The sequence below is a fragment of the Candoia aspera genome, chromosome 1 (genome assembly GCF_035149785.1).
Source record: "Candoia aspera isolate rCanAsp1 chromosome 1, rCanAsp1.hap2, whole genome shotgun sequence".
NCBI lineage: Eukaryota > Metazoa > Chordata > Lepidosauria > Squamata > Boidae > Candoia > Candoia aspera.
The window spans coordinates 317,381,644-317,393,791 of record NC_086153.1 but is presented as its reverse complement, the minus strand read 5'-3'; positions in this window follow the sequence as shown (position 1 = coordinate 317,393,791).

The window sequence follows — 12,148 nt, the reverse complement described above, 5'->3', positions numbered from 1 at the left end:
CCAGCACTTCTACATTCTTCTCTACTAACAGGTCTCTGACCCGCTCTAATTACAGATACTCACACCATGTACCACAAACAGTAGCCTTTATTGGGCCCATATACTGCCTCCCTTCACAGCAAAGGAAAGTATGGTTTCTGTCACCTGTCCCCTCTCTCTCCAAGATCATCAGGTGGTTTGGTTTGCCTGCTCCTTTGTTTTTCTGGGACTTTCCTCATGCTTATACCATGTACAAGCCATCATATTACAACCCTTCACATGGAGCACTGGGGAAGGAGTTTCAATTAGGTGGCATACAATGATCAATTCAGGAGGCAAAAGAAACTGGACAAGTCATGTTCTCACAATAATTCTGTAGGATAGCAGGTTAAGGCAGTGTTTCTCAACCCTGGGAACTTTAAGATGTGTGGACTTCAACTTCCAGAATTCCCCAGCCAGCATGGGAGTTGAAGTCCACACATCTTAAAGTTCCCAAGGTTGAGAAACACTGGGTTAAGTGATAGTGCCTGGCCTGCAGTTACTCAGTAAGCTTCCATAGCTGAGTTTCAATTTCCCTAGTCTTAACCCAACATCTTAATTACTACATTACACTGTAATATTACGAAAAATACCGGAAAAGGAAGACATTTGGGCACTTCTGACAGTTTCACAAAAAAATACAGAATTGTTTTTGTTCAGTCTTCCCTGCAACTGAGCAGACAAGCATGCATGCAGAAAATAGCCAGGATTCTATGTTCTATTCCAGTGCTCTGAAGTTTGAGTAATCCAAATCCCCTAGTGGGTTGCTGATTGTGCCTTCATCTTTCAAGAAGGTCACATTATACAAATCAATTGCTAATTCAATTAGTCATTAAAATGTACTAAAATATCCATCAGAGATGATTTGAATCAGTTACATATAGGTGACTGAGCAAAGAAAGTTGGGTCAGGAACTTTGATTCTTAATCCATAATTCTGCAATTCTATACCTTTAAAGAAAAAAAAACCCTTGATTTGCAATTTATTATATAAAGAGTTTTGTAGCTGTATTGGCACTGACGTGTGTGGCCATGTGTGTGGTATGTGTTCCTTATGTTTGATTAATAAGAAGCTTTAAGTATGATCTAATCACTAAAGGCTGTTGACTATGAAAACTCTTTGGTTAATAGTATCTCCCTATATTAAAAAGCCAGCAGTCTCAATATACAATCATATTGGATAAACTTCCCAGTTCGACCCACCTCCCCCAATGAATACAAATCTGAAATGATACTCAGAAATGGCACCCAGAAATGACAGTATTAGAAAACCAATAGGAATGTGCAGCAATTCCCAAGGACAATGTCCCTCAAGATGACTAGCCTTGGGCAAAGAACTTACAAAAGCTATCTTCATGGAGAAACAGCTGGGCTGGAATGTTTAGGAGATTTAGCAGATGGCAATGTTTTGCTGAGCCTATCTGGACTTGGGAGCCTGACTGGTACTTGGATGAGAGATTATCAGGAACAGCGGGGTTGTAGGATAGACTGGGAAGTAAAATAATAATAATAATAAAACATCTTCCAAAAGAAGGCAGTGACAATTGCCAAGAAAATGGAATGCATGTGTCCACAAAGCCACCAGGAATTATTTATTTATTTAATTTTTATCCCACCTTTATTATTTTGATAAATAACTCAAGGCAGCGAACATACCTAATACTCCTTCCTCCTCCTATTTTCCCCACAACAACAACCCTGTGAGGTGGGTTGGGCTGAGAGAGAGTGACTGGCCCAAGGTCACCCAGCCAGCTTTCATGCCTAAGGCAGACTAGAACTCCCAGTCTCCTGGTTTCTAGCCCAGCACCTTAACCACTAGACCAAACTGGCTCTCAATTCAATAGAGACTTGATTTTTAACTATGTTTTACAAGAATTGAACTGAAACCATTTGTTTTCACATTATGACTATATTCATACAACACACTTAACTAGATTAGCCATGAGAGTGGTAGTTGTATTTGTTCATCATGCTAATCTTGCATAATTTTAAGTTTGGTTGGTTTTTTGTCTAGCCTAGTATGTGATCCCAGGCTATTATGGTTTGATGTGTTGTACAACCCACCCCTCCCCAATGGGATATTTTTTAATGGGGACACAGTCTTTATGGGTTATTCAAGTCACCAGTGCAAGAATGTGTATTTCACACCAAAGAACAGTTTTGTGAATGGCCATTTCCTACAGAACACTGCCTGAAGCTCCTACATGTCATTTCCTTCTTATCTTCCTTTTTACTTTTTCTGTATCTATAGGTATAGGTACAGATTCAGGCCCATGTGCACACAGTGTTAGAGGCTAACATCTGATGAAGTGGGCATTAAACAACAAAAATATCAAATAGAAGGCAGAAGTTGGCATTTGTCTGTATAAAGAAAGGAATGGATATGGACAGAAAGTGCTGCTGGTAGCTCAGTGTCTTTTCTTCGTGACTTGGGGTTTTTCCAAATGTGTTCAACTCTGATTAGTATCTAGGAAGGAGCCTAGATATGGTCCTGCAACCAGACTTGCCCCATGCCTGATGCTTTCCCCACCAGCTGGTGGCAAGCAGAAGAAGGAAGACAGCGAAGCTAAAATACTAAACAATTGCTTTGCCCATCCCATGCTGCACACTAATAATTAGGACAGTAGCATTCAGCAGTGAATCAGAACAGATGCAGTAGAGGCAGGATAGGGATCAGCAATTGGGGGCAGCAAATTTCATGCTTTTCTAGGATTCTGCTGACTGAAGGATAGGTGGATAATAGAACTTTAACTCAGCAATGTGGAAGGCTCTTAGTGGCTAGATCACTGGAGCAGTCATAGAGTTGGAAATTGATGAAGTCTCCATCCAAAAGCAGCCCTTTCTTTTCTCTCATTTAACTGAATAATTGTCATTCAATATTCCAGGAAAAAATGGGGCATAGCTGTGTTAGGCCAAATCCTGGACTCTCAGAGAGCCTTGCAGTGTGGGAGCTATCTCTAATACAATATTATTTGCTTAGTTCATGTCTAAATAGTAAGTATAGCTTACTATACTTACTATTTAGACACGACTATACTATAGTCTAGCTTTTTAGTAAGTACAGCTTTTTAAAAGAGAGAGAGAAAGAAACTCAAAGCAACTTAAAATAAAAAAAACAAAGGGAATGAAAACAAATCCACATAATGCATTAATCATATGAGAAGAGAAACATTTTTCTAGTCAACTGCGCACTTTGGACAAATGCCTCAAACCCTTCAGTGCTCTGGCACCCCCTGATTTCAGCTAGGAGTGCATTTCACTGCCTGGTGCCACCACAGAAAAGGCCATGTAGTACTGTCCAAGGTTGAAAGTCTCCGGGGGCCACACAAGGCCCTGGGACCACAGATTGACGAGAGGGAAGCCAAAATTGGATACATATTTTCATAATTTTTCTACGTGTTAATTTAAATGGATAGATGAAAGCATCTTAATGCACCCTGGTGGTATGATCAAATAAAGAGGCAAGGGAAAGGAAGAATAGAAAAAGAAACAGAAGAAAGGAATGGAATGTACTCTACTGATTTCCCTTCTAGTCTTTCGTTATCTCAGCTACATCCTTACATACCCACACATACACAAATCTGGCATTCCTAATGATTCACTTGCTGGATGATTCTTTTAAGAAAAAGCACTGGGGACTACAGTGGTACTCCCCCTCCATGTTTTTGTGACAAGAGTCTCCTTGTGCTTTGCTTTCTACCCTTGTGTGACTTGTCTGAATAGAAATGAGAAGGGCAAGAGAAGTGATGATCCCTGGCACTGAGCTGGTCCTCTTTTTCTATGGCTCTGAGGATGCTCTTCACTCTGCAGGTCAGGATGAGACTCTCATTTGGATTTTTCACTTCTTTAAATGTTGACGTCCTTGGCCAATCCAAAAAATATTTGGATAAAATACTTTTAGGAATGGAGACAGTGAGAGAAAATATATTTAGAAATATCCCCACCTGTTTATGGAACTTGTTGGGCAGGAGCATCCACAGGAAGCCCATAATGGTGATCCCAGCCATGTGTTTCAAGTCCTGCCCCTTTTTTCACATGTCATACATGAAAAGTGGCCACAACTTGATTTTTTTAGCCCCCTCTTGCAGCTGCCCCTAACACTGAGTTTGAACTCCCAGCCTATTCTAAATGGCAGTGCTGTTGTAAGGATAAAGTGTACATTGCCTTGAGCTCCCAGAAAAAAGATGGGATACAAATGCAATAAATATGCATTCTGTGAGAAAGTGCATTAAAAACTTTCTCACATTTCAGAAAGCCTTCCAGTGAGAATATGGCGGACTGAACAGCTGTGCCCCTGAGCTCCATGGGCAGAACTGGCATTCTGGCAGTTTTTCCGGGATCAGGCTGGTTTCTCCTATAGCCCAGAGCACTTTTTCAGATAAAGGAAAATGCTTGGAATCGACCCATTCATCCTCTGGATGGCGAGTTGCAGCCAAGAGATCATGGACAGCTGTGAGAATCCAGCCAGCCTCTGACTTAGAAAACGAAACTCTTTCTGAGTCAGAGGAGGAAATAGAAACTGACCGGGCTGAAACCAGGAAAGCAAAACCTAGAGATGAGTCAGCAGTGTGGGAAGAGTCAAAGACACTGATTGGCCAATATTCGGAGGAGGATTTGAATCCTCCAATCAGCACGCACCAATGACGGGCAGAAAAGTGCGCAAAGGAGAAGGCAGCCCGATTGGCTGCAGAAGGGAATAGGCGTGCAAAGGATCGGCATAAAAGGCAGAAGCTCGAGGAGCAAGCTGCTGGAGACAACTGATCCTACAAGCCTGCAGCTTCTGCAGAAGAGTCCTTACCAGCATTGGAGACAGCGTCTGTTACCAAAGAGGAATCAGTGCTAGCGTTCTCCATTGAAGAGGACTTGAATCCTGCTTCTGCTGCCACTGAGGATCTCCTCCTCGCTGAACCCAGCAACCTCAGTCTTGCATCCAGCCTCAGATCCCCACGGTCACCTTGTACATGTTTCAGGCACACTTCTCATCCTGTTTTGAGATTCCAGCCATGTCCAGAGTCTCCAGTCCAGCTTTGTCATGTCTCAAGTCTACAGCCTCACCCTGAGCCTTCAGTGCAGCCTTACAATGTTCCTAGCTTGCAGCTTAGTTCCAGGTCTTCAGTACAGATTCAGGGCACTTCTGACCTCTGGTCTCATCAAGGCTCTCCAGTCCAGTTTAGCTGCTCTTTGGGTGCTCGACCTTGTTCAGGAGTTTCACACCTATCTAGTTGTGAACCCAAATTGCTACCTAGCTCAGGGCTTCCAGCTGAGTCCAGCCTTGTTCCGAGTTCCCAGCCTTGCTCCAAGTTTCTAGTCCAGAGTATTCAGCCTAGTCCAGGTCTTCCAGCGGAGTCCAGCCTTGCTCCAAGTTCCTAGTTCAGAGTATCCAGCCTAGTCTGTGGCTTCCAGCCGAGTCCAGTCTTGCTCCAAGTTTTCAGCCTTGCTACGAGTCTTCAGTCTCCAGTATCCAGTCCAGCCTGAGTCATCGAGTCCAGTCCAGTCTGGTCCTTAGATCCCAGAAGTATCCAGGGCTCCGGTCAGCCCCGCCCAGTGTTCCGGTGCCAGCCTATTTTGAGTGTAGTTCCAGTTCGAGATCATTCGACTTCAGCTTCAACAGCGTCTCGCATTCCAGCTTCTCCCAGCCTTCCAGTCTCTGTTAAAGAGTCCTGCTCCACTGCCTTGCTGTGGTTTCCTCCTGCAATCTTGCCAGTTTCCTTGTTGCTGCCAAGTTGGTCTTGATTGAACTCAGTTCTTTCTTGATTCTAAGGACATATTTATTGTAAATAGTTATTTAATAAAGAGTATTTTTGATATTTAATCCACCTGGCTGCCTCTAAGTCTGATCAGGACAACAGCATGCATGATCAATGGGTAAGACTTTGCCAGGAGGCTGGAAATTCACCATTTCCGAGGTACACTGCAGCCCTTAAAGGGACATTAAGTCCAGACACCCCATTTCTAAAGCACCCAATTTATTGCTTTTTAAGTTTTTGTACCCTAAGAGAGGCTTTCTACAGTAAGAAGAAGCGGACTCTCTTGGTGCTTATCATTATTTCTGGATTAAATTTTTAAAATCTTTCAAAGTTTTGGCTTGTTTTCCCATTTAAAGTTTAAGGAGGACTGAGAATAAATAATTGCCTTCCTATTATCATTTTTGTACTGAATTTGAAGGATTGAATATTTCCCTACACACTGGATTTGCTGTTTTGAATTTTTAGCTTTCTGTTCAATTGGGACCTGCTTGTTAGCAGACTTTCTCTTGTGCCAATTTCATTTGGAAGTTTTTCACTAGCTCATTAACTCCTGAGTGAGTCAAGTATCTAGGGGGCACCATAATCTACTGCCTGAAACATGGAGGATCTCAAGGAAGCTTTTTCAGAGTTTTGTTGTGAGCCTGAGCAGACCGTTAAAGAGATCTTTTCAGATTGGGTCAGGCTATTCTGCAGAATATCTGGGATGTTGGGGAGGAAATTATTTCTAAAGTGTGTCATCTGGCTGAAGATGTTGTGGAAGAAGATGACAAGGAGGGAGATCTTTCTACTGGCAGCAAGACTGAATGTCATGAGCACTGATGGTGAGCAAGAGGGGGCCCCTATCCAGGGGAGGAAACACATGCGTAGTAGTGAGGAGTTGAGCAGTCATTCAAAGAGACACAGAACAGACCCGCCTTGACTTTTGGGGTTTATCTGTATGGGTTTTCTCACGCTTCTTTAGTTTGTTAGGATTTTCTGTCTAATGTAGCAGTAATAAAACACTAGAGACTTATTCCTCATCTCAGTGTGGATCCTGACTGTTAGGACACTGAAGTAATGCCAGACGAAGACCATATTTCGGTGCTGAAGGGGTTAAAGCGACAATCTATGCTGCAGATTGCAAGGAGGGTTGTTTTTCTGAGGGACTGTTATGGCTTTCTGAGGAAATGTTATGGAAGAGAAGAGTATCTGTTTTGTGGGAGTTTGTTTGCTGAGAAGTTTGAGTTTTTAAGGGGGGCAGTTGGGCTGTTTGATTCTTGCAAGAAAAATGCCTTGGGTGTAATAGGGAGATATGTAAATGTCTTAGTATATTTGGAAGTGGGGTAAAAATTTAAGAATGTATAATTGGACTGATAATGAGGCTATTATGATTTCATTTCTCTTTAATGATTTTGATTAAGATTCACTGGACTTTTCTTAAGGTTTGTTTGATTTGTAAGATTTATAAGGTATCTAGAAGGTATAATAATAATTGCTTGGTTTTTAGGTTTAATAGGGTTAAGGTTGCTGTAGTATTATTAGTTATAAAAGTAGACAATTTATATACTTTTATAATTTGATAGACTTTGTATTTCTAGGTGTGAAGATTACTGCAGATGCTGACTGCAATCAGGAAATCAGAAGACGCTTAATCCTTGGGAGAAGAGCAATGACAAATCTCGATAAAATAGTGAAGAGCAGAGACATCACACTGCCAACAAAGGTCCGCATAGTTAAAGCAATGGTTTTCCCAGTAGTAACATATGGCTGCGAGAGCTGGACCATAAGGAAGGCTGAGAGAAGGAAGATAGATGCTCTGAAACTGTGGTGTTGGAGGAAAATTCTGAGAGTGCCTTGGACTGCAAGAAGATCAAACCAGTCTATCCTCCAGGAAATAAAGCCAGACTGCTCACTTGAGGGAATGATATTAAAGGCAAAACTGAAATACTTTGGCCACACAATGAGAAGACAGGACATCCTGGAGAAGATGCTGATGCTAGGGAGAGTGGAAGGCAAAAGGAAGAGGGGCCGACCAAGGGCAAGATGGATGGATGATATTCTAGAGGTGACGGATTCGTCCCTGGGGGAGCTGGGAGTGTTGATGACCGACCGGAAGCTCTGGCATGGGCTGGTCCATGAAGTCACAAAGAGTTGGAAGCGACTAAATGAATAAAGTACAACATAATTTTATTTTTATTATAGTGGGCAGAACTATATAGAATAGTGCTAGGAAGGAAACAATTAAATAAATGTTGTTCTATGGGGGAAGGAAGTTGTTTTAGAAATTTATATGTATATTTTCTTTTTGATATATAAGGGGAAGAAGCAATTGCATTAGTGGTTTGTATATGTGCTAATGGAAGGATTTATAGAAATAATGTGATCTTGGTTTGATATAGAGTAAGGGATTGATTTTGGAAATTGCTGTATATTCTTGCTGTTGAAAGTCAGAAGTCACTTATGTAATCTTCAAAATTCTTTTTTCTTGTGTTTCACACATTTTAGTTTTTCTTTTTGTCGTTTTTTGTTTTTTGTAGTTTTTAATCTTTGTTTCAAACTCAATAAAATTCTTTTAAAAAAGCTTTCTCACATTTCCATGTGAATTTCTATGCAGATTCCATTTTTAAACAGCTCAGTTAGATGAAGAAATAAAACAGACTTTATGAAAGCAACATCTGACCCATCCATACCACCTTTGCATAGGTGAGGGAAACTAAGTTGCCAGATTTCCAATTCTCACATTTCTTCTAAGCTGTAGTTCTATTGTAAATCTGACTTTTCTCAGGTATACAGTGGAGAAAAAGAGACCTTTATCCTATCAGTCCTCAAGTTTTTTTTTAAAATAACACACATGATTTTCTCCCTCATATTTCCATTTTCCACATCTTAATCACATACAGTAAAAGAATGAAACTATAAAATTAAAAATAATGGAGAGATTTTCCTCTCTTTTGGGGAAAAAGAGCAAGTTGCACTGTTAATTCCCTTTGATCAAACTGCAAGTCCATTTTCCTTTGAAGCTCCCCTGCCTTGGGAGCTTAATTCAACAAAACTTCCCAAGGTGCAGGATAATGCTAGTCCCCCTGCCCCCAACAGACACTGAGCCTTTAATAGAATCCATCCTGTTTGGTTAAGAGCTGCTTCGATCAACACAGTCCAAAACTCAATCCACTCTAAAAGGGTTTCTCTGCTGGATATTAACTGGTTGTCTAATTTTAACCACTCTCTTTATTGTCTCTGCAAAAGCCATCATTGGACTTGTCTGTGTTACAATAACTTATCTGTAGGCATCGGAGAGTTCAGAGAGTCAGAAGCTATCAGCACTGCTGTCCAATTCTTCTGCTAGAAGCATAACTTTCATTAGGAATTAAAGAAAGTTGCTTTAAACTCCATGGTCCCCTCCATCAATTGCTTTGAACTCTGACAAATTGGAGGCACATGATACAGTAAAGCTAATGAAAGTCTGCTGCTAGATGGCTGATCTCCTGGGAGGTACATGCGTGTTGCTTTGAGCACCGAAGGAGAAAGGCAGAGAAAGTGAAACAAACAAATAAATAGATGGTATTGAACTTTGGGTGCAGTAAAGAATGGGTATTTAATTTCCTCAGGTTCACATTTTATTGAGGAGTTTGGCCCATTTCCAAATCAGCTTGTAGATTTGGAAATTAAACAAAAGTCTGCATAAAAATTCCTATTCCATTCTTTCTCCCTTTTCAGTATGAATAGCTGGAAATTCACATATTAGTTCTCCAACTCCACATGAGGTTGCTGTCAGCTACTGGTGAACTTTTTTAGAGTTTCCATATATCCCAGGATTCTAAGTATGCTGGCAACCTCAAAGTTCTTCCTGGAACTAATGAATAAAATGTTTACTCAGCTGAGGATCTGCTGCCTACTTGTCTACCAGCCTACCTCCTGAAAGAACAGGCTAAAGTTTTACCTCTGGCAAACCAATTCAGTCAAGCAAAGAGCTTAACCATCTTGCTGGAACCTTTGTTCAGATGCAGAAGTATTGGCTGGAAAAGTTTCCAGATTTCTGTCTGATGGAGCTCTGCCCAGCCAGTGTATGTGTTCAATTGAGCATGTAGATGGATTGGCTGGAAGAAAAAAAAAACATTTCAAGCCTTCTCACACCTGGGAATGGAGTTAACATCTTTCATTTCCAAAGGGTAACTTTCATTTCAGATTATATCCTAGCATCTCTGATTTTAGAAATTAATGTAATATCCCTCATTGTATTTTCCATCTGAGATAAGTGCACTTTTGATAAGTCACCACACAGCCTGTCATAACTGATCTTAAAATGAGCTGTGTGCAACTTGATCTTCAGAACAGGGCAGGTGCTGCGACTGGATGATTCTGCACTGTTCCCCAAACGAAGATGGCATTTTGGATCACAAGCACTCAGCCACTGCTGTTGTCCAGGAGCTTGAAAGTGGGGTTGTTTAACCCACTGCCATGTTTTCTGTGGTGCATTTAGAATATTTTAGACTACAGATTTAATGGACTTACATGAAGAGGGTACATATCATGCACACAACTTTGCTCTCTCTCTGCCTGCCTTATTTCACTTGTCCTAAAGAACATCAACAGTACTTACATTACATCACTATTTCTAAATCTAGGAAATCATGACTTGAAAAGTGTATTGGTACTTGAAGCTGGACTCTGACACTGTCCTGGATCTTACATTAGTGATCCTGATACTGCTGTCCTGGGATTTGCCTCCTCACCTGCAGAACACAGCCCCACCCCCCGCAAGAGCCAGTGCACTGCCAGTTCGAAGTGACAGCAAGGTATTAAATGTCACTGTTATTGATGCTATTTGCTGGCAGTTAACTTCTCTCCTTCTCTCCTTCCTTCCCTCCCTCTCTCCTGCTATTTACTCAAACTCTTTGCATGCCAAGGGGAAGATAAAGCTGCCAGAAATGCTGTGGTCCCCTCTGGAGTTTTTTGTTTTGTCGGAGCCTGTCAGAAACCAGGTGCAAGGTATTTACTGGCAGCGGTGCTGTCACTGATGCTCTGCTGAGAGTTTCAGGCAAGCCTTAAAAATAAATTTCTGTTAATTAGAGCAGACTAATTGGCTCTCTCCCACTTTAGATTTCTTTGTCCTTTCCCCTTATATGCAAGCACAGGCTGATTTAATCAAATATAGATGTGCCCTGCAGAGGTGTTGGACTTCAGCTCCCATAATCCCCAGCCAGACTGGGGAAGAGATAGCGTGGTGTTTTTCAAACTTGGCAACTTTAAGATGCAGAAAACCTAATAAAACCATCATATTGTTTTTATTCAAAAAAATGTTACTTTTTGTACACTGCTTTGGCCACCTTTGAATGAAAAGTGGAATATATAAAGGTAAGTATGAATAGTGCTTATAAGAAGGGGAAAAATCAACTGGTTCACATTGTAATGCAAAGTTACCTGATTTTGCATTTCCAAACCAATATGTGACCTTCCAAAAGTGTGTGTGTGTGTGTGTGTGTACACACACACACACATACACACACAGACGTATACACATATAGACAGACAGATACAGATACACACACATGTAATATATAAAATTGCACTATATTAGACAGACGTATAGAAAAATGTGTATATTGAGCAGACTTGTATATAAAAGAGGTAGGGAAGCATCTTTTCCAGGACAATCTAAAGAAATGAGAGGAAAGTTTGGAAGTAGGCTGGTTGTGCAGAAAAACAAGGGTCCCTGCAGAGTGTCGAAAAGGATGTAACAGGCAAAGTATGGAGTGTGACTTCCATGGACGCTGGAAGGGTTATTACTCTGGGGTTACCTGAGGACAGCAGATGAATCTAAGAAGCTGGCAGCAGCTTAAGAGCTGATTAACAGCCAATGAATCCTAAGTAATGTGGTTCCGCTGTAAAGTGATGTGGGTGGGTGGGAGTGCTATTTACAGAGGAGAGCACCGTGCTGCCCCACTGCATCTCTGTTTGTGTGGCTTTCCCTAATAAAATTAAGGCATGATGCGTAAGGAGGCTGTGATCGGCAGAGGGAGAGCAATCCATTCCTTCACCTCTGCAAACTGCTTTCTCCACTAGCATCTTGCAATGAAAAGGTGGCAGCCCACCGTTCCTGAAGAATTACGTTTACCCCTGAAACTACGGATCAGCCTTCCCCATCCTGATGGTCTCTGGATATGCTGAAACTGTGCACCTCAGCATTCTCAGCCACCCTCAGCCATCTGGAGGATGCTCTGACTTTATTCCCCTGTTTCTTTTAACGGCACAAGAATCGAGGTGTCATGTTCACTGTTTCAATGTGCACTGTACATCGTAACGTTTCACATGCCATGGTGCTGACGCGCGTTTCTGTTTGGGAGGGAGCTGCTGTGAAACCTTGTGCCAAGCTCTGTATCTATGTTCATTTCAATGGAACGTGTT